The sequence below is a fragment of the Lactuca serriola genome, chromosome 5, assembly GCF_051521515.1.
Source record: "Lactuca serriola cultivar US96UC23 chromosome 5, Lser_US96UC23_V15, whole genome shotgun sequence".
NCBI classification, from domain to species: Eukaryota; Viridiplantae; Streptophyta; class Magnoliopsida; order Asterales; family Asteraceae; genus Lactuca; species Lactuca serriola.
The window spans coordinates 351345078-351369712 of NC_136412.1; the positions used below are offsets into that span (position 1 = coordinate 351345078).

The window sequence follows — 24635 nt, forward strand, 5'->3', positions numbered from 1 at the left end:
TGAAACAAAACTGAAAACTGTAAAGCTTAGTGAGTTCCCTCATCATACCACATACCATACAATAAACATATTGTCTAACATATTCGTGTACTGGACTACCCCTTCGGTCTCTTTCAACCGGTAACTGCCTAGCATATCAGGGTGCTGGCCTACCCCTTCGGTCCTATCGACCGGTACCTCGCCTAGCATATCAGGGTGATGGCCTACCCCTTCGGTCCTTTCGACTGGTACCTTGCCTAGCATATCAGGGTGCCGGCCTACCCCTTCGGTCCTTTCAACTGGTATCGGGGACTATTTCACCCCTACTTCTACCACATAACATCCTAGTACATAAACACATAAGTCATATACTGACTAGCCTATTAGAGTGTTGGCATACCCCTTCAGCCCTTTCGACCGGTACTGGGGCCTATCCTAACCATCCAACCACTATCACATAACATCATAGCATACTAGCACATAAAGCATAACAGATAGTGACATACCAGATAATTATCACAAAGACAATCATCTCTACTATAGCTCTTATTAGTGGGTCGGCATTGGTGCCTTCGACCCACTTCTAGTGGAAGGCAACTCACCTCAATGTCGTGAAGCAGCTGAACTGTCCTCGGCTTAAGAATCAACTCCTCTCAAATTCCTACACATAATGATCTCCTTTAATTACCCTTTTAATACTCATAACCCCTCCATGGGTCAACTCTTGTCAAAGTCCAAGCCAAAGTCAACCTTCTAGTCAAAGTCAACATCCTGGTTGACTCAACTCGTCGAGTTCCATGATCCATAAACCCTGGAAATCTCGATCCAACTCCTCGAGTTCTTTCATGAAATCGTCGAGTTCCTCCTCATAACATAGCCGAGACATTTCACTTACAACTCGCCGAGATCCTCCTTAAACTTGTCGAGTTCCTCAATCTTCATAACCCAAAACCATGGCCAACTCGCTGAGTCGTCTCCTAGACTCAACGAGTTTGCTAAGTAACAGAAAAGGTTGGGGGACCATGACCCAACTCGCTGAGTTGCATGAACAACTCATCGAGTTCCCCATAGTCTAAATCCAATCAGTCACTTCCAGTTGAGTTCAATGCTTTCAAATCATAGATCTGGTCCCCTAGGACTAAGTTACCACATAAAGTTGTTAACTTTACGTCCATGCATGGTGTCATGAGCTAGAAACACCAAAACTAAGCTATATAAGAGATCTAGGGCATGGGGGAAGGGCCAAGTCTTGATAAAGCTGGCAACTTTAAGCCTCATAAGCTCATGAGTGCCTAGACCTAAAGTCAAAACCTCATGATACACTCAAATCCCGAAAATGACTTCAATATGGACCAAAAGTAACAAAATACAACCCTAAATGAAGATCTAAGAAATAGAAAGCCAAGGTATAAACTTTATATCTCAAGTGAGTAAGAAATTCAGCTCAACCTCCGGATCTACTAGCTTCCTCTTGAATCCTTGAGCTTCTCCTTCCTTCTCAAGCTTCAAAATCACAAAGAACACACAACAATGGACCAAGAACACTCAAAAGTGGATTAGGGTTTCGCGGCTAGGGTTTGGGGTGATGGAGGCTGCAAATGAGACCAACCTTTGGAGGTTAAGGTGCTTAAATATGGTGAAAAACCCTGAAATTAGAGTTTCGCTTTGGCAGCCCTACTCGTCGAGTTGAGGCTCTCAACTCGTCGAGTAGACTTCAAGTCCCGCGTCCAAATTTCATTCCTACTCGACGAGTTTGGGGTGTCCAACTCGTCGATTCCCTTTGCAAAAATGAATAATTTGGTTTAAAATGTATTCCAGGATACGGGCGTTACAAATCTCCCCCACTTATTTTATACTTCGTCCTCGAAGTCTGCTGCATCTGGGAATAGCTCGGGGTAGTGCTCCCTCATCTCGTCCTCCGGCTCCCAAGTCTATTCTGAGCCCTTTATAGTGTTGTCATTCCACCTTCACCAACTCAACCCTTTTGTTTCTCAGATCCTTCGTCTTCCTATCGAGGATTGCTACCGGTCGCTCGATGTAGTTCGGGCTATCATCCACCTGAATATCCTCTAGAGGCACTACTGTAGAGTCATCTACCAAGCACTTCTGCATCTAGGAGACATTAAAGGTGTTGTGGATCTAACTAAGCTCAGATGGCAGATCCAGCCTATACACCACCTTTCCCACCCGGGCTATAACCCTGAAAGGACCAATTTACCTGGGGACTAACTTGCCCCGCTTCCTGAACCGAATGACACCTTTCCAAGGTGACACCTTCAGGAGAACCATATCTCCTACCTGAAACTTCATGTCTGAACGGTGCTTGTCGGCGTAACTTGTCTGCCAACTCTGAGCAGTCTGAAGCCTGCTCCGGACCTGCTGGATCCTCTCCATCGTCTTGAATACCACTTCGGTACTCCTCATAACCCTCTGCCCAACCTCACCCCCAACATATCGGGATTCTGCACTTCCTCCCATATAACATCTCGAAGGGAGGACGGTCGATGCTGCATGGTAGCTATTATTATAGGAAAACTCTGCCAAGGGAAGGTAGGCATCCCAACTAGCATCGAAGTCTAGTACACATGCCCGCAACATGTCCTCCAAGGTCTGGATGGTCCGCTCACTCTGACCATCCGTCTGCGGTGAAAAGTTGTGCTAAAATGTAGACGAGTACCCAATTCGTCATGAAATTTCTTCCAGAATTTGGAAGTAAATCGCACGTCTTGTTCAGAAATCACGGAAACTGGCACTCTGTGTCGAGCTACTACCTCTCTGATGTAGATGTCGGCCAGCTTCTCGGCCGAAATGCTCTCCTGGATTGGGATGAAATGGGCACTCTTCGTTAAGCAATCCACGATGACCCAAATCGAATCCACTCCCCATTAGGTCCTGGGAAGCTTTGTGATGAAATCCGTAGTGATATCCTCCCATTTCCACACAGGGATATCCAACGGTTGCATCTTGCCATGAGGTATCTGGTGCTCGGCCTTGACCTTCCTACAGGTCAAGCACCTCTCAATGTACCAGTCTACATCCTCCTCATGCAGGGCCACCGATAATCAAGACAAAGATCTATATACATCTTCTTCACCCTGTGATGAATGGAAAACCTAGACTTATGCGCCTCCTCTATCAGGATTTGGCGCACACCACCTGCGTACGAAACCCACACTTTGTGGTGTAGTGTCAACAACTCGCAGCCATCATAGTAGAAGGAGGAGATATGGCTCACTATACGCTCACTCTTTCGGTGTTCCTCCTTCATAGCTCCTGTTGGGCCTCCCGGACCTTCTCCAGAAGCGGAGTCACCACCGTCACCTTAAGCAAATGTCTCTGATTGGGGCTGCCTTGCGGCTAAGTGCATCGGCCACAACATTCTCCTTCCCCTGGTGGTAGAGGATCTCACAATCATAATCCTTTACCACATCTAGCCAGTGACACTGCCTCATGTTCAGATTTGGCTGATCCATGAGGTACCTCAAGCTCTTGTGGTCCGTGTAAATGGTACATCAGACCCCGTAGAAGGTAGTGTTGCCAAATTTAGAGGACGAAAATAACTGCCCCCAACTCCAAGTCGTGTGTTGGGTAGTTCGCCTCGTGAGGCTTCAACTGCCTTGAGGCGTAGGCGATGACGTGCCCCCTCTGCATCAATATCGCGCCCAAACCCGAGATGGGATCATCACAATACACTATAAAATCCTCCACGCCCTGTGGCAGGGCTAAGACCGGCGCCTCGCACAACCTCTGCCTCAAGGTCTCGAACACTGCCTGCTGCTCAGGCTCCCAACGAAATACAACGACATTCTTCGTCAGTCGTGTCAAGGGTACTGCTATTTTGGAGAAGTCCTGTATGAATCTCCGGTAATAGCCTGCTAACCCGAGGAAACTCCGAATCTTAGATGGAGACTTCGGGACCTCCCATCTCATAACGGCCTCCACTTTGGCCGGGTCAACCAAAATACTGTTCTGGTTGACAAGGTGCCCCAGAAACTGCACCTCGCGCAACCAGAACTCGCACTTGGAGAACTTGGTGTACAAGCTCTCCCTCCTCAAGGTATCCAACACCTCCCGCAAGTGCTCCTCGTGTTGTTCCTGTGTCTTGGAGTAAACCAAGATGTCATCAATAAAGACTATCATAGACCGATCCAACATCGGTCTGCATACACGGTTCATGAGGTCCATGAACACGGCAGGGGCATTGGTGAGCCCAAAGGGCATCACCGCGAACTCGTAATGGCCATAGCGAGTCCGAAAAGTAGTCTTTTGCACATCCTCATCTCTGACTCGCATCTGGTGGTAGCCTGAATGCAAATCTATATTGGAAAACTAAGATGACCTTGTAGCTGGTCGAAGAGATCATCAATACTTGGGAGTAGGTAACGGTTCTTCACTGTTACCTTTTTCAGCTCCCGATAATCTGTACACATCCGATGCGACCCGTCCTTCTTCTTTACAAACAGGATCGGGGCTCCCCAAGGCGAACTGCTCGGCCAAATGAATCCCTTGCCTAACAGCTCATGTAGTTGTGTAAACAACTTCTGCATCTCCGGATGAGCCAAACGATATGGTGCCTTGGCTATCGGAGCCACACCAGGGACTAGGTCGGTCCTGAACTCCACCTATCTCTCTAGAGGTATCCCAAGCAACTCCTCTGGGAATACGTCCGAGTAGTCTCGCACCAATGGCACATTTCTCACGGTCAATATAACCCGCGCAACCTTGCTAAAGGTAGCACCTAGCCCTTGCTGCCGAACACAAAGTCGGTCTATGTTACGGCCTCTTGCCTTGAATAATCAGATCTCCTCCACTTAGGGTCCTGACACATACCAACTTCTGCGCACAGTCGGTCACCTCCCCATTAGGGCTAAGCCAATCCATGTCGATGATAACTTTGTTCCCACACAATGGGATAGGAACCAAATCCACGAGGTAACGCTTGTCATATAACCTCAAAACGCAATCTCTGAAAACCTCTGATGCCCAAACAGATTGGTCATCATCAATCTCGACCTCTAAGGGACAATCCAACAACCCCGAAGACTCAGAAAAACTCTTGCTAAGTGCAAGTGATACAAATGATCGAGTAGCCCCCGAGTCTAATAACCCTTGTGTTGGGTTATGAGCATTCTAACACTCCTATGGTGTACATGCAACCCTATAAACCTTGGATCTATGTTTTCTCTATTATACATGCAAATATTAAATATTCCAAGGTTTCATCCTAACTAGCATATTATGAAGCACCTATACTACAAAGTTCTAGTTAGATGACATACCTTTTGATGTAGCTTGATGTCTTCAAGCTTTAAGAGCTTAGCCCTAATAGTGTGGAAGCCTCAAGTGGAATCACAAATCACCAAAACACCTTGGAAGACGTTAGAGAATATGGATACTTGACTCACACTTATGAAATCGGTTATTGCCCTCTTTAGTGTATCCACACTAGCCACTAGCCTCATTTCATGAACCATAAGACCCTTTATATAGTGTGGAGGATTAGGGTTAAACCCTAATACCCATGACCTTTCATTTCCTAAGATCCATGGGTTAAAGCTCTATGGACTATCCATGAAGACTTAGCCCAACCTAAATGAATTTGGCCCACTACACACACACACACACATATATATATATATATATATATATATATATATATATATATATCTAAGAGTCCATATTGTAAGTGTTCAAGTTCATCTCAAAAGGTTTTTAATGATTCTGTACTTTAAGTATAACTTATGTTTAACTTCATTATCGTTATTATGAACCTATAATGTAACATCTCAAAAATACGAGCCAAAAATTTCATTTTTAAAACATGTACTTAGCAAAACATTAGGAATAAAACGTTCAATGATCATATCATTTCACAAAAGATATTGCATGTCTGGAAACATTTTTATAAAACATAAAAGTGTCAGAGTACAAATCCCCAGGTGATATCATAATGCGGAATGCAAAGCATGTGTGTGATGTACCGCTACCGCGCTAGCTCCTTCCCCTTCGAAGAAGAGGTACCTGAAACCAAAACTAAAAATTGTAAGCACGAAGCTTAGTGAGTTCCCCCACTGTACCACATAACAAACACATACTGTCGGGCATATCTGGGTGCCCGACCTACCCCTTCGGTTCTCTCGACCGAATACTGACTAGCATATTTGGGTGCTAGTCTCCCCTTCAGTCCTTACGACCAGACACTGCCGGGCATATCTGGGTGCCCGACCTACCCCTTCGGTCCATACGACCGGATACTGCCGGGCATATCTGGGTGCTCGACCTACCCCTTCGGTCCTTACGACCGGATACTAGGGACTATTTCACCCCCTATTGCTACCACATAACACATATCACATAACATCATATCATACTAGCACATAAACATAACACAGGTAGTAGCAACCCTAGATGAATATCACAGAGACCATCATCTATCATACAACTCCTACTGGTGGGCCGACATTGTGGTCGTAGACCCACCGCTACTGGAAGGTAACTCACCTCAAAGTAACTACTGATCTGCGCGGGAACTGACTGTCTGCTGTTGCTGTTGCCCCAGAAATCCTCCGGCTATAATCCCCATAAAACACTCAGTCAAATACTGCTAACCGACCTCAGGGTAAAATAACCTTTTACCCCTAATCAACCAAGAGTCCAAGTCAAAGTCAACTGCCAATTGACCTGACTCGCCGAGTTGGCTTGCCAACTCGCCGAGTCCCTATCCCTTAGTCTGACCATAAATCCGTCTCTACTCGTCGAGTTAGGAGTTAACTCGATGAGTTTTCCTTCTATACCCAAGGCCAATAGTCCTTCATCCTACTCGCCGAGTTGTATGAACAACTCGCCGAGTTCATCTTCGTCCGAAGAACACTCTATGTTGTGACTTGACGAGTTGTATGAACAACTCGCCGAGTTGTTCTTGAGGCAAGAAGATTGCCTTGAACTCGCTGAGTCATGGAATTGACTCGTCGAGTTACTTCACGAGTGAGTCTAGCTTCCGACCCACTGAGTCCTATCCCACGACTCACCACTCCACCCCGCAAACACGAAAAGGGGAAAACTCGGGGGCTCGCGACTCGACTCGCCGAGTCAAATGAACGACTCGCCGAGTCGGCCACATGCAAATACTATACACATGATTCTGCTTGAATCCAGCTCATGCTATTCATAGATCTGGGTTTCTAGGGCATGAATAACACGTAAAGTTTCCAACTTTATGTGTAAATAATCACCAATGAAGGTTTTAGGGCTCAAAATGCACCAAAAGAGTATATCTAGGGCTTTCATGCAATATGGCTCCATAAAGGCAGTAGATCTAAGCTCCTGGAGCTCAATCACACCTAGATCTAGAGGCTAACAACTTATTACAAACCATAAGGCACAATCAAGCTTGGGGAAAAACTCAAGAAGGACTTCCATGGAGCTAAAAGGGACTATAAGCATGAAAACAGAGGGAAATCGAGTTATACCTTAAGGAAATCACTGAGATAACACAAAGATGTCTGGCCTCCTCCTCTTCTTCTTGATCTACTCTCCTTCCCTCTCCAAATCTTCAAGAAAACACACCAAAAAGCTTCAAACTCACAAGGAACAAGGCTTGAACGAAGTATAGAGCTCTGAGGGTGAAGGGGGCGAGCTTGGGGGCGGATAAGAGGGTTTAAATAGGGTGCAAGCCCTTGAATTTTAGGGTTTCAACAGACAGCGGGGACTCGCCGAGTCCAGAATATGGACTCGCCGAGTCGCCAACTTAAACGTGTTCCGGATCCCGTCTCTACTCGGCGAGTCGGACCTACAACTCGCCGAGTCCAAGGCGAAAAATGAAAAACACTAAGATAAATTTTACGTACCAGGAACCAGGTGCTACATATAAACAAAATTTATCAATGATTCAAAGTTGTTATATTGATTGATCTACTTACGGGAGAGGTGTCTAAGAATAGTCACGTTGGCTTGGTTGTTGGATTTTAGAAAAACTATATGCCGAAATGGTCATGCCTCCCAACTGTCTTGCCTGGTTGATCCTTACTTTATAGATCTTGAAGTAGACTTTGAGTTAATGATGAATCTAGACTAATAATTAGTCGCAATAAATAGTAGACCAAAACTTAGCGATAATAATACTAGGTTAAGTCAAAGGAAAAGACAATTGCTAGAAGCGAAGCGTTGTCCAAATTTCGAATTGTTAAGTGAGTACATAATTACTTTCATCTTACACATAAATATGAAGTATTTAATATTAATACATGCTATATGTGATTATATCTGTGTTCCTAATATCTATGCTAGATAAACGATTTATACATGTTTTACGTGATTTAAACTATATATGTATTTTTTACCTATAAGTATATGGGGGTAAAGATGGGTAGATGAATGATGAGAGATGAAAGATGATATAGATGATGAGATGTGTAAGATGATGAAAATCCTTGACTTTAAAGTTGATCCAATCATCTAGCAGAGTATAGATGATGACCACAGACTATTGTAGACAGTCTAGTGGAATGCTAGCAGGCTTGCAACCTGTAGGTGTTTGTGAACGACGTGTTCGCCATATGTACTCTAAAAACCTTGGCAGCTATGGACTTAGTGCCTTACAAATGAACATTGGCAGTTGTGCCTAATAGATAATATCGACAGCTATGGACTTAGTGTCGGTTGGATAAACCCTGGCAGAGATGGACTTCGTGCCGATTCCTTAGGAATAAATAAATGAAGAATAAATGATTCTTAGGGTAGATCCTTAATAATAAAGAAGATAATGGGGATGGGAAATTGGGTTAATTGTTTGATGATTAAACATAATAATGATATTGTTGTGGGTTCAAAACCCTATGTACTCACCAGGTTTCCCAACCTAACTCACTCAGTTTATTGTATCACAAGTAGCAATATGAAAGATACATTTTGTTGGGAGATTCAAGGAGTTTTAAGTCATTAGTTTAATTACTGTAAGGTTTGTAATATTCCGTTATGCTTATGTTTCTGTATTGACGATGACATCCCAAATGTTTTAATATAAATAAAATACATTTATCCGGAAATGCTTTGATAATAACATTATCATGTTTTTAGGAAGAAATTCAACAATATTATTCTTCAAAAGGATACTCTGATTTTTAAACAAGCATAAACAAATCAGTCTTTTCTGGCCGTGAAAATGGGGATGTCACAAAATCCTTCAAACTAAGGCTCTAATATCAGCTTGTAATATCCCAAAAATACTAAATAAAAATTTTAGTTTTAAACACCCAGATCACATAAACATTTGTTCAAAAACCAATCATAGTAAAATGTATCTCTCAAACATCTAAGTAAAATCATAATAATTAATGCGGAAAAAGCCTTCAGGGGATGCAGTGTGATCAAGTCGGACCTTTCCCATTAGAATTGGAAGTACCTAAAAACATTTAAAACATAGACTGTAAATACAAAACTTAGTGAGTTCCCCAAAATATCACATACCATACATATATGTGCGCTCAGTCCTAAGGGTGTGTTTCAACCCATATGAATGCTATGATCCAAACATAGTCTTACAGTCACTTCCAGAATACAGTCCAACCGTAGCCTTTCTGCCATGATCCAACCATGGTCTTCCATGAAAGTCACAAAGACAAACAAGTGTTGTGATCCAACCATAGTCTTTCATACAAGTGTTGTGATCCAACCACAATTTTTCATGCAAGAGTCATAGGGACAATCTAACAACCTACATAGTATAGTGAGAAGACCTAATCTCTCACGAAGTCAGATAAACCATAACGCTACGCCACAAAATAGGTGTTACAACCCACTTATCGAATCACACAATGTCACACCTTAATTTACACTCTAGAACTAACGATTTGACTAAAACTCAACCGGGTCAAAAACTCAACGGTCAAAGACAACATCAGTTAACTTCCACGTCGTGATTAATCCATGGTCATGTCGTGGAGAGCGAACTCAGGCTCGATTAAAATCTCGGTCACGAACCAAATTGGTCACAGTCAAAGCTACCATCACGTCGTGATGGTCATGCCATCACATCATGATAGAGTCTGCCTAAAACAGCTAGGAACCCCCAATCGCCATGTCGTAGCGAGCAGGATGCCATGTCGTAGGAACTGGGCTTTCTCAGCTAAATGTATTCAGCTCTCAATCTATTAATCCATCCACCCATTCCTTCCAGAAGGCTTCCTAACATCTAATACAATCTAAAGGTTGATGTTTTTCAGCCATGAATGCTCAATGCAACTCTAGAGCTTAAGCTAGGTCAAAAATGAAGAATCAACACAAATAATCTCATGAATGGAGCTCAATACACTAACAAAAATTATATATACCTTATGTTCATTAAAGGACCTCAAGGACCCATAAATTTGCCAACTTTATGGAATCCCACCATTCTAACTAGCTTATACTTGAAGAAAAGGGACAAAAACCTAGATTTAGCAACATAGGACAATAAAGGTTGGAACTTGAACACTTACAAAGGTCTAGAATATGAGATAGAAGATGATCATGAGACTTCTCATCATTTCATATAGGTAGGAGGATATTTAATTCCTCTTATAACAATTTCATTGAAATAAAATTTGATTTTCGCTGCTATAAGTGGGTAAAATTTTCAAAGTTTAATGTACTAGCTAATTAAAAAAAGTAGTGGTATAATTGGCTAGGTTTTTTTCAAAGTACAACACCTTATTAAGAAAAAAAAGTAGAATGTTGCAAGTAGAAAAACAAAGAATATAGGCATATAGCAGTAAGAAGGTTACCTAGCAAGTAGCAACAGAGGAAAACACAGTAGTTTGAGTTTCAACCACATCTTGTGCCTCAATAAACACCTTTTTACATAGTAGCATAAGTTGAAGCCAGTAAGCTCACTCAAAACAAATATGTTTCATACTTTTTTCCACCTTAAAGATCCAACTGTTGTTGACTCTATATAACCAAACAATTTCATCAGGAACTACTCACAACATCTCCAACAAAAGCCTCTCATAGTTTCTTTCAATTCCAGGGTCACTTTCAATATCAAACTACAATCTACATGCTAATTGAAACAAAATTATATTCATTTTTAGAGAAGATTAATTTTGCATATGAATGTAACAGTTAAAAAATAGAAATGGGGAGAATAAGAATGGACATTTTTCTCCATTATAGAAACGGTAGAGAAAACAAGAAGACATTAAGTTAAATACACTGTTGCCTTTTGGTTTTGCTTCAACAACAAATTAAACAACCTAAAAAGCTCTATTATCACAAAAAGATTGTTATCAACATAGTTGAAATTCTTGATTACAATAATAGATTAAAAAGAAAGAAATAAGTTCCAAGAAAGTAAACCCGGTGAATAAATAAGAACCAGAAGAATCTAAGAATACCTCTGTTGTAAATAAAAGAAGATGATAAAAAGAAGAAACTTATGATTTTCAAATAAGAAAATTATTTGTATAAAGCACCTTTGCCTTTCAAAGATAAAAAAACCAAAATTAACTGTTTGTGCCCCTACCTAAAATGCTATCATTTGAAAAAAAAAACAGTAGCAAATGTTCACAAAAGTCAGAAACAAATAAGACACCTTATATTATAATCCCTTTATTTTGAAAACCACAACAAAATACATTAAACAAAATAAAAAGAAATAAAACAACTTCTAGCTCAAAATTTAAATTACATAACAAGAAACTAAAGTTAGAATAGTTTAAGCAAGATCATATTAATGCATAACTCGTGTACAAAACATAAGACAAAGGACATCAATCTGTAGGTCTTTTTTTTAAACATTATTATTAAAGATTATATAACTAAAAGAAAAAAAAATAATATATACTAAGTACCATGGAATCTTAAAATAAATTTATAATCAAGACAGTTATAAAAATTTTCATTATTTTAAAGAGTAAAAAGAAACTTTTTTTAGGATGAAAGATGTAAAAAGGACAGATCTTTTTGTACAACAATACCATCAGAAAACTTGGCTAAGAGCATCTATAATGGGAGTTATATGCATTGGAAGGTGATGAGGTGGAGTTGTAAGTTTTTTTTGTAAGGTTGTATGCATTGGAGAATTGAAAGATGAAGTTGTATAAGAGTGGAATGATGACATGGCAATCTTTACAACTCTTATAAACTTGTATGCATTGGAGATGCTTATCTGTATAGCAAAAAGAATCATGTTATAGAATTGGGATTTGATCCATTTGATAAAGATAATATGATCCCATGATGGACATGTTTAATGATTAAAATAAACATCACAAAGAGGCCTGTGTTATACACATCATGAATCATGCCAACTAAGAAATAACCATCGCATCATGATCAAAATGAAAACAAAGAACAGAACATTTGTTCACATAAGACATGAAATAACCAAGGCATAAAAAGGAAGAGAAGATTAAAAAAATGTAACTTAAACTATCACATAAAGACCATTATAGAAAGGAAGATACTTCAATAAAGAGCATGATCAATCAAATATAAAAAACAATTACAAATAAATCGACTATGAAGAATATGATGAAAAACAAAAAACTGAGAACCAAGAAACTCAAAGACACAAATTTTCAAGTAAGAAAGAATTATATAAGGAACCTCTGCCATTCAAAAATCAAAACCCTTTTGAAAAATTCAATCAAAGAAGAATCGAGAACAAGACAATATATATATATATATATATATATATATATATATATATATATATATAACATAGATATGGTTGAAGAGACATTTCTTGGGCTAGCTTCCTAATGAACAAATCCAAAAAGTTATTAAACAAATGAAAATATATTAATATGGGATAGACAAGCCATTTAAAGAGATTAATTTTGCGAAAAAAGGGTAAAAGCTATAAAATAGAAAGGATGCACATGAATATAAATAAAGGGGGTAAATAAGAATGGAGAAACCAGAGAAACTGCAATTTACCAGCATGCATTGGTTGACAAGAACTAAATTTCAGTATGCATATATGTATTTCCTCCACTATAGCAACTGTATAGATAAAAATTAGATGTTATTAATGAAAAAGTTACTAATGGTAACATAGATATTTGCAAGTTAAAATTAATTAATAACTAGGTTTTGTAAGAAAAACACTATTGGATATTTCAAATCGTAATGACTAATCAAGGATTTGTAAGAAAAAATATATTAATTTATAAAGATAGAAATTTTGTCTATAAAGTTATACTTTCAGATTTGATAACTGTTTTAATAACACATTTTCCCAAAAATAACATCGGTAGTCTACTGCCATTACATAAGTAATTTGTCAGATCAATGTTACACTTTAAGACCATTTTAAAACTTATGTGAGTGATAATGTTTTGTCATTAAAAAGGTTAAACACACAAAATGCCAATGTACTTTTCTTTTATACTGCGATCATCAAAAATGTTAAAACGCAAGAAATTTATTATGGGGATTAGTACATTATAAAACAAAGAAACAATTAAGTATTTTAAAAAATATATATGGCAGCTTTAAGTATCAAAACAATTAACAAAATCATAAAAAAAACTAAATCATAATGCATGAAGCATGTAAGTATGAAATCAAACAGACAAGTACCTATTAATTAATTAACTACAACCACCTCCCTGGTTTTAATTGATATCAACAAGAATACATCCCTAAAATTGCAAGTTTCATTTTTCATTTCTTGTCCATAATTTATCACAAATTAATGCAAATCTAGTAATAATAATAATATTTTTATCTACACAAGTAATGACAATAACTTATTGAAGAATGAATCCGAATTCATTTCGTTAACTTTATACACCCTCATAAAACGATAACCGCATTTGTTGAACCTAAAAAGCATAATAAAGTAAATTATAAAAAAAATCATGTTTCCATCCAAGATAAATTACATCAGTAACCAAACTCTATAAGCAAGCAATGATTTAAAGATGACTATGTTTTTTTACACATACACCTCACTGTTTATGCATCATTGGTAGCAGCAACAATACATTCAAACCTCATAAGCTTGATGGTCAAGATGAAATGTGAAAAAATTGCTCATGAAATTCAATACACATTGGCCGTTCTTGTAATTTACTAAAAGACCGGTTATTAAGCTTTTTAATTCTAACACATCTTAAATTTTATTTAATCCTGTACGTCTGATCAGCCAGTTGGAATCATGGATGTTTAGTTCCTTCACATCTTCTATGGCTTGCATAGTTAGTCTTCGATATGGACATACTTTTATTAATGTTATTTGTCTTGGTCAGATCTTGGTTGACTGCTCTCATTGTTATACTTTTAGTTTTAGACTATCTTTTTAATTTGCAAATAATATTTTTAATATACTATTAATTATTTACCTTTTTTTTAGATATTCCTTTAATATATGTATGACGTGGCTGTTTGACTATATAATTACTTTTTATATGTAATTTTCCTATGTGTTACATGAGGAATATTTTTGTAACATTGAAAAGGCTTCCCAATTCTAGTTGTGTACTTTAAAACTACAATGTTGTAATTTGGAAGCCGTGATCTACGTGTATGTAAAAAAAATATTCCCAATTGTAGCAATGTACTTTCAAAGTACAATGCTATAATCGGGAACCCATTATTTGCCAACGTAAAAAGGGATTAAAAAGAATAATATGGACACAAAAGAGTTGTTTTATGTTTAAAAGAAAAAAAAAATATTTTCAAAACGTGTGTGGTTGTAAAACAATAATTGAGATGATTGTAGAACCTATCTTCTAATAAATATGCCTAACTCCTACCATGATCTTACCTTAATTTCACAGGTCCAAAAACAATAGTTAAGATGATTCAGCAGCTTGTGCCTTAGCTTCTAATATCCAATGCAAACATACACATTAACAATTCACCAAATTGCATCAATAAATATAACCAATCATCAAATAAATTTATTTAACTAAGCTCTCGATGTCTTGAATTCGCAACTTCAAGTGGATATATATTTCAAGTATACATTTTTGCGTTCTCAATGTGGGCAATTAATGAGTTTCCTGGTTAAATACGTAATATCCAACATTTAGTTTCCTAAATGAACAATAATATCCAACATTTACCTCATGTGGCACCTCAACAAAAAACAAATATACATTTTGATATTCTTGAGTGGACCATATAAATGAGTAAATGTTTTAGAAATATCCGCTAAATATAATACATCATGCTTTGCCTGGTTAACCTTTTTCTCACAGATTTTGAGTAATAGAAGACACTTGTCCACAAATAAGCTATAGTCCAAAATGACGTTTCAATGTGACACTAATCCTAACTATATGGAAATGTAAATGGAGTTACCACATGGGTAAGAAAACATCTTAAGGAATTTTAGGTTGCTTTGTGTTTCTAAGAGCTCCAAACACAAATTACTCTTTAATTCTCATAATCAAGTGACATTTTTTGATTTTTTTTTCATTACTTATTTCCATCTTTGTTTTTAAATAAACATGTTACCAGAAAAACAATTACTACAGATTTGCACCAAAATTTTCCACCATTATAGTCTTTCTTTGTTTCCAAATGCGCATGGATAAGGATAGAGTGAAGACCGAAAATACTGTAATTTATGAAAGATGAAACAGAAGAGACAACATACCCTTTTTTGTACGGTGTGGTTTTCTGTTACAGAGAAAAAAAACTAAAGCCCCATTTGATAATTGCTGACTGAGAAATAGCTGACTGAGAAATGTCTGTCTAGGTAAGAAATCTTGACTGAGTAAGAAACCATGTTGTTTGATTATACATCTGACTCAATGTGCTGATTGATAAAAAATGACCATTTTCCTAATAGCTTTTGAATATAAGCATGACAACATTTTATTACTTTTTATATGCATGTTCCAATAACTCAAAACAAATGATATTTAATAATCATATAACATTCAGATGATACAAAATTATACACACATACAAATGGTATCACAATAAAAAAAACAATCGAAGCCATAACATTAGATGAAATAAAAACCGACAACTATTCTGCCGTAAATACATTCTATAACCACTCCACCAATCAGAAGTGAAAATCAATATAAATTCAGCCCTTCAAACATTCAATTATATAGAAGATATATCCATCGATAATCACATAGCCATCCAACCATTCATATGACACAAACGACACATAAATATGATATAAAAATCACATGAGATAACAATCGAAAAAAAAATATTTAAAAGCCAAAAACATTAGATCATTTCAACAAAAATAAATAAATAAATACATAGTAGAAGCAATAACATTAGATAAAAACTATAACATGGAAATCGAGTGCAAAAAAGTGTCGGAAGAATGAAAAATCAAGTTGAAGGCTTTATTTCTTGACTCTTGAGACTTGATTTGGAAACATTGAGCTTCTTGCGACTTGAATCTTGAGGATTTGAAGTTTGTATAGCACAAGGTTGGCTAGAAGACTGAAGAGACGAGAACCCCTGACTAATTTTTAATCTTGGAGAAATAAACATGATTGTAGATTTAAGGCTTAGGATGATTGTAAAAGGTGAAGGGTGAAGAGTAAAGAATCGAAGAGTCGTGCTCTGTGAAATCAGCAAAATCAGTAAACATAACCATGAATTCGAAAATTCAAAACAGCAAAAGTTGAACTTTCAACAACATTCACCAAAAATCAAAACAACAATTGAAACGAGGAAGCAAAAATCGAAACAACAACTATTGCGGAAATCGATGTTGCTGGTCGATAATGGCTAAAATCGAAAGTATTATGAGACGAGGAAGTAGAAATCGAAAGTATTACCTGATGAGAAACATTCGATCGGTGCTTGCGGGTGACGTCGCTTGCTGGAAGAAAATAGTTGAAAGGGAGACGCTTCGTTAGGGCAAAGGCTATGTGTGGAATGTTTTCTTCCTTTCCCAGTCACTCGAATTTCATTTCCTTTCCCAATCAGATGTATCCTTTTGAGTCAGGACCTAAGAATAAAACTAAAACCTGAAATTGAAGATGAAATTGTAGAAAATGAAGGGGATATAGTGTGGTTTTCCGTTTCAGAGAGAAAACCTTAAGAATAAAAATAAAACCTGAAGTTCGAGAGTATAAAGACTTGTGTGGGATTTTTTGACACTGATTTCCAATTAAGCAACATAAAAAATCAGTGATGATTAGTTTCTCATCAATTTCTTGTTGATTTAGAAGCATACTAAGAAAAATCAATGACCAAATTTCATGAAACCAAATCAAAATATATAGAACAATCATTTAATTTGATGCCTCCATTAACGCCAAGCAAAAAATGGTGATAACGGGGCTGAAGAACGATCCGACTTTGAGACCAGCGTTTTTAGTTTTCTTGGTTTCCTCGCAAAAACAAAAACAACTGATATTATTATAGAGAAAAGAAGAGGCGACATTGATGGAATCAGAAGGTGACAATACCTGCAAATCAGAACCTAACGACGAATAGGGTAGGTTTTCGTTTTAGGGTTTGATCATTCTCTTAGGAGGATTAAACCTTGGTTATTTAAAATTTGAAGTATGATTTGATTTCCTACGGACCAAGCTAAGATGCAGTCAACTCCATTTGCATCTCTGATTCAACTTCTCCTTCTTAGTCGTTGCTGCTAGGATTATAGAGAGAAACAGGGGAGATAAAGAAAGAATGAATATACTGATTTTTGTTGATTATATATTACCGATGTAGGGAGATTTGGGTCTGAATTTTGAATTTGATATGAAGGTGGAGCAGAGGAAATATAGGCGAGATTGAAGGTTCGAGATAGATTTCAAAGGTTAAATACGTAATTTAACTTTTATGTGAAATGGATGTAGGAGAAGCCGTATGGCATAAAGTTCTCTTTTATTAAGAGAGGTAGATTAAGGAGCTCTAACTGCCTCATTGTTTTTTTAAATTCATCTTTATCTTTATCAATCCTCCAAACCTCTTCACAAAGATCATAGATGATGCTCCATTGAAGCCTTAAGTGCTTTGAGAAAGAGGACTCTTGTGCAATTAAAAACAGTTGATAAGTTACTTTTTTTTTTTGTAAGAAGAAACTAAAAACTATTGAAATAAAAAGGCATACAGTCACATTTTGGTGCAAGTGATGTCCAACACAAAACCTCTTCCAACCACAAGAGGACCAGAATGAGTGCTCAAGATCCAACACAAAAGTAAAAGGTGAAATTATTAATTTATTGATTTTGTATAAGGAAGAAACAATTGATGTCTAAAAACTATAGAAATTACCACATTTTTAAGAGAGCATTCGAAGTTATTTCCTGAGGATGAAGGATTTCATATATCCATTCCAAATCAAATGCCTTAATTTGATCTCAAGTGTCAAGAACAATGGAGGGTAGACAACTACTTGAATGTTGACTTTTCAAACTTTGTGATAACAAATATATAGAAAAAGAAAAACATATTCAAAAAGGTAAAAGATAAATACAAAGTTAAGGGCTGTTTCTCTTTTACATACAGAGGTTAACAAGTTAAGCACTTAATCTGGAAAGCTATAGATTGTAGTTGTTGTTTCTTTTTTACTTATATTGGACAGGATGACTAAATGGGTCCTATTTGTACTTATTTTTCCTCCCAACTCCTCTCACATTCAAATTGATAAATATTGTTGAAATTAATGAATATTGTGATTTGCTTTTAGAAATGTAGGGTAAAATGGTCATTTAGTCTCATTCTTTGTGAGTATTCACAAAAAAATATATACGAAACATTTTTTTATGATGTTTTACTTGTGTATGATCTGGGTGGAGATAATACAATAGGACCATAATCTATATTCTTTTTGTACCTGAAAATGAAGAAAACAAGAACATATAAGAGGTTCAAACAGTTCACAGTTGCTAATTTTGTTAAAAACCTTTCAGATACAACTTGACTTGAGCTGTTGAGCACTATGTCCCATTGGTTGCTTTTCAGGTTTTGACCTATATAGTGAAATCACTGGTTTCATCTATGACTCCTTTCAATCTGTATTTTGGAGCTCACTCCACTTCCCCTATATATCATCAATAATCCAAATGAATACAACATACCATGATTCAACTTACTGTTCATCTAACAAAATGAAGTATTACAAGAATTATATTTTATGCTTAAACAAATAATGATAATCTGAGTATTAACAAAAAGATGAGATGATTACATCGGTAATATTCACCTTCTGAAGTTCATCACTATTCACTAGAGCCAAAATCAACATTAAAGAGTTGTATTGCCCTACAGAAATTGATAGCATCAAAATAATATATAAAAGGAAAAAGGCTCTTATTTCTTAACATGAATGGAAAAAATAATCAAAACATTAATAGTCTTAGACTTCAAGAACAGAATCATTACACTGCTATGAATACAGTGTCCGAAAAAGAGTTGAGAATTAAAAGTTTGTTATCAAATAATTTTAGGAAATCATGATGAGAGAGAGAGAGAGAGAGCTGACATCAGACACCAACTTGAACATCCAAATTGAAAAAATGTTTCATCAAATAGGAATGTGCTTCCCAAATTTCAACCAGAAACTCAAAAAAGGAAAAATTTCCAAGTGAATAAATCCAAAATGTTATAAAAAAAATGAAATTGTGTGAATATGGGATAGATAAGCATAAAAAAATTTAAAAAGAAAATATGATACCATGATGGACATGTTTAATGTTAAAGAAAGAAACATCACGAAGAGGGATCATGATCAAAAAGAAAAAAGAGAACAGAACATTTGTTCACATAAGACATGAAATAACTAAGGCATCAAAAGGAAGAGAAGATTAAAAAAAACATAACTTGATCAATCGACATGCTATTACTGATATTCAACAAATATTTATGAAAAACAGAGAATTGACACAATCACCCACTTGAACATCTCAACATTGAGCAAACATTTCATCAAAGTGGAAGGGGAGTCACGTGTTTGTGTTGTGCTCTCCATTGTTCAACAAGAAAGCCAAAAAAGGAAACACATATTAATGAATAAATCCAAAGTTTTATCAAACAAATGAAATTATATTAAATATGGGATAGATAAGCCATTTAAAGAAGATTAAGTTTGCATATAAATGTAAAAGCTGTAAAAATAGAAAGGGGGCGAACAAAGGACAAACCAGATAAACTGCAGATTAACACCAAGCATCGGTTGACAAGAACTTAAATATATGTGTATTTTTCTCCATTATAGCAACAGTAGAAAAACAAGATGATATTAAGATTCATACAAGAAAGTTAATAAAGTAAAAAGTTCATTCCACTGCTATCTTTTGTTTTTGTTTCAACAACCTATACAAATAAGGTTCCATTGTCACCAACAGATTGGTATCAACAGAGTTGAAGTTGTTGATTACAATAGCCGATTTAAAGGAAAGAAATAACTTCCAAGAAAGTAAATTATGCGGACAGATAAGAATATCCCAAAAAGAAGGACATGTATAATAAAAAACATGAATAACGAGGCCTCATGGCATAAAATGTAGAAAAAGTTAAAAGGATTAAGCAATAACCCTCACAATTTAATAACATAAGAGGGAATAACTCAGAAAAACCCGTAACAGCTTCATTATCACAGGAAAGGAAGATTAAAAAAAAAAAGTTTAAATGAATAAAATCAAAAGATCACTATGATTCACTGTGTTATGTATCTTCTTAGTTCTGAACAGTTCACCAAGAAAAACTTAAGCAGGAGCAGGATCAAGAATCAAACACGAAACAAAATAAACGATGCTTAGAATCACTCGGTTGTATCTTAGCACTGAATATAATTGATATGAATTCCAAAAAGAATGTGCCAACTTTGACCCTTATACCCCCAAAATGGGTTGAGTTGTGTTACGTAATATCACTGAAGAGAAATAAATGTGATATTAAGTGATACCAATATCCCCTTACATAAAAGTAACTTAGAATTGCTCATTTAAATAAAAACACACGTGTAGATGAAAAACCAAAAGATTCTAAGATTATCTCTGTTTGAAAATCCTAATTTTCAAGTAGTAAAAAATTGTATATAGCAAATGTTCAAAGATGAAAACCCTAACTTACATGTTTGTGCCCCTTTCTATCATTTAAAACAAACATAATATAGCAAATGTTCACAAAAAGCAGAGAAATTAATAAGACACCATATATGATATATATATATATATATATATATATATATATATATATATATATATATATATATATGTGGGCATCGACATTCCTTTAGCTTGAAAACCACAGCAAAATACATTAAAACTTCAGCCAACAAAAAGAAAAGAATTATTTATAACAACTTCTAGCTTAAAATTTAAATTGCATAGCAAGAAACAAAAGTTAAAATAGTTTAAGCAAGATCAAGATCATATTAGTGTATAACTCGAATAAAAAACATAAACTGTATAGATCACATCAATATGTAGGTCTTACACATTCCTCTTTAAACTAAAATAGGCCTTGGTCATTCAAAAGAAAATAAGTAAAAAGTGTTGGATATAAAGAATAGACAGGAATATGAAAATAAGTAAAATGGTAAGGGTATAAGCTATAAAATAGAAAGGGCACGCATGAATATTAATAAGGGGTAAATAAGAGAATGGAGAAACCACAAAGCATTGGTTGACAAGAATTGACTTTTAGTAAACATATAAATTAGATGTTATTCGGATTCATTAGGAAAAGGCTAAGAATGGAAAAAGTCATTAACTAAAGAAACATACCACAAGCATCTCAAGGCGATAGAAGAGCAGAATCATTACATTGCAATAAAGAAAAACATTGAGAAAGCACCTCAAATGGAAGAGAAGTCTCATGCTTGTGATCCCAACTTTCAAAAAAAAAAAAATCTAGTGAATAAATCCAACAGATTTAAAAAAAAAAAAAATAGAAGAGCAGAACTGCAGAATCATTACACTGCAATAAAAGGATGGAAAATACATCATGTTAGAATATAGTGTTAGAAAAGAGTTAAGAATGGAAAAAAAATGTTATCAAATAATTTAAGGAAATCATGAGAGAGAGAGAGATGTTTTAAGGGTTAAAAAATGAAATAACATCATCAATCATGATAAAAAAAACACACACACACACACAACATAACATTTGTTCACATAATACATGAAATGAAGAAAACAAAAGGGAAGGAATCGGATCCCACTCAAGAGTGCTCCATTCCATTCCATCATGCAAAACAAACAGCTTCTTTGATTCCAGTGGAATTAACCATTACATTCCCTCCCCGATTCCTCAAACCAAACATTACCTTATTATTGATGCCTAACCTTTAGTGATACAAGAGAAATGGTTTAATAAAAAAAAAGGTTGATGGAAAATGTTGGGGGCATGATGATGACATCAATGGTTAAGAAACATGATGAAAAACAAAGAAACTCAAAGACACTAATTTTCAAGTAGGAAAGAATTATAGATTCACAGCAACAAACACTCAATAAGATAGCAATCCATTCATTCAAGAGGAATAGTCTCTCCAAAGAAGAACAAAGTTCTCTCATAAAAGTAATTAATTCTTAGCTACCTAAACAATAACCTCAAAATGGAAATAAATAAAAAAGACCTGGGACAAAGATAGTGCTCCTAACATAACAAAACGGCCATAATACCAAAAGACCATTCTGCCCCTAAAGCCAAAAGATAATAGAATAACTCTAATAAAGCAAATCCTCACTACATGCAGCAGATGTAGAAATAAATTGAATGTTATTAAGATTCATAATTAACAAAAAAAGGTTACTGATGGACAAAGTCATTAACCAGAGGAAAAGATCCCAAGCATCACACGAGTTGACAACAACTGAAAAAGTCATTAACCAAAAGACCATTCTACCCCTAAAGCCAAAACATTTTGTTGCCACCATAGAAACTGTATGTAGAAAAAGAATGAGATGATCATAAGATTAATAATAATATACACTAGTATGAACCAAGAGTCTGAATAAACAGTTGCCAAGAACTAAATATGAGTAAACATAGAAAAAAAAACTGACATGATCATAAGAAGGATTGCATTATTCAAGATAAGTCGAATGTTTGTGCCCCCAAAATTTCATCAAAAGAAGGATTGCATTGTGATCAAAGGGGAGAGGAAAGAGCAAATATTTCTGAAGACTATATAGAAACGAAGACACTTATCAATATCATTAATTTAATATAAATAAATAAATAAATAATTGTCCCAATATTTCTGAAAAGATGTAAGGAGCTGTTTCGTTTTTTTCCCTAATAAGGTAAAGTGGCTAAATGGGTAAAGATATTTGCATACATAAGCTGTGTTTCTTGTTTAGACCAAATAAACCATCTAAAAAAAAGACTAAATGACTATTTTCCCTCATATTTCAAAAAATTAATACATATTCAACAATTGAACATTATTTTTCAATTTTAGCTTGGGAGGAGCTGAGAGGAAAAAAGAAAATATGTATAGTGTTGGTGTCTAATTAATACATTAAGTAATGGTTTGTGGATTTACCCTTTAAGTAATTTTGTCCAGATTAAGCTAAAAACATTAAGTAATGCTTAACCCATTAAGCTCATTAATTAAATAAAATAAAAAATTAGTAAATTATATAAGTGACTCTGGTGTCAGTTTATTTGTAACCCTAAATCAAAATACATGAAAACATTCATGCAATCAAATAAAATAAATTAAAACCTAAAAGTTGCAATCAATTTCTCAATGAATTAGCCTCAAAATCTCATATCATCAAAGACTATCCACATTGAGACTACTGATATTCAACAAACATTTATGAAAAAAAAGAGAGAAATGAAACAAGACACCAACTTAAACATTAAACAGTGAGCCAACATCTCATCAAAATAGAAGAGGAGTCACATGTTTGTGCTCCCCATCTTTCAACAAGAAAACATTTAAAGAAGATTAATTTTGCATATTAATGTAAAAGCTATAAAATAGAAAGGGGGTGAGAATAAGAATGTACAAACCACATAAACTTCATATTACCACCAATCATCTGTTGACAAGAAGTGAATTTCAGTAAACATATGTGTATTTTTCTCCAATATAACAACTGTAGAAAAAAAAAGAGAGAATATTAAAAAAGATCATGGATGATTCTAGATTGACAACTCGTTTTGAGAAAGAAGCCTGTTGTGCAATTAACAAAAGTTAATAAGTTACTTTTTTTGTAAAAAGAAACTAATACCTATTGAAAGAAAATTGATATACAGTGACATATTGGTGCAAGGATGTCCAACCACAAGACAAACAGGATCAGTGTTCAACATCTATTAAAAAAGTAAAGGTGAAGGTGACATTATTAGTTTATTGATTTTGTAAATGGAAGAAACAATTGATGTCTAAAATTATATATAAATTACCACACAGTCCTCCTCGGTTTTAAGCCAGCATTCCAAGTCATTTCCTGAAGATGAAGGAATTCATATATCAAATGCCTTAATTTGATCTTAAGTGTCAAGAACAATGGAGTATAGACAAATACTTGAATGCTGACTTTTATATCTTTCTATAGCAAAATATAGAAAAAGAAAAAATATATATATATATATATATATATATATATATATATATATATATATATATATATATATATGAAGTTAAGGGCTGTTTCTTTTTTACATAATGAGGTTAATGAGTTAAAACACTTAATCTGGAAAGCTATAGATTGTTATTTCTTTTTGACTTATTTTGGACAGAATGACTAAATGGGTTAAGCCATCTATTTGCA

General features: G+C 35.6%; 2 long non-coding RNA genes across 3 annotated transcripts; both read right to left on the reverse strand.

Moving 5' to 3' along the window:
* Positions 1-16103: 16103 nt before the first annotated feature.
* LOC145055567 (uncharacterized) lies at positions 16104-23919 on the reverse strand. Of its 2 annotated transcripts, none has more exons than XR_013685229.1 (4): positions 23872-23919; positions 19091-19164; positions 16728-18943; positions 16104-16509 (listed from the first exon to the last, which is right to left on the reverse strand). It is a non-coding gene; the product is annotated as an uncharacterized LOC145055567 (long non-coding RNA). The 2 variants fall into 2 exon arrangements; XR_013685230.1 differs by having other exon boundaries at positions 19106-19164; positions 23872-23886.
* Positions 23920-24088: 169 nt separating this feature from the next.
* On the reverse strand, positions 24089-24415 carry LOC145052133 (uncharacterized). Its single transcript, XR_013683985.1, has 3 exons — positions 24390-24415; positions 24268-24311; positions 24089-24174 (listed from the first exon to the last, which is right to left on the reverse strand). It is a non-coding gene; the product is annotated as an uncharacterized LOC145052133 (long non-coding RNA).
* Positions 24416-24635: the final 220 nt, after the last annotated feature.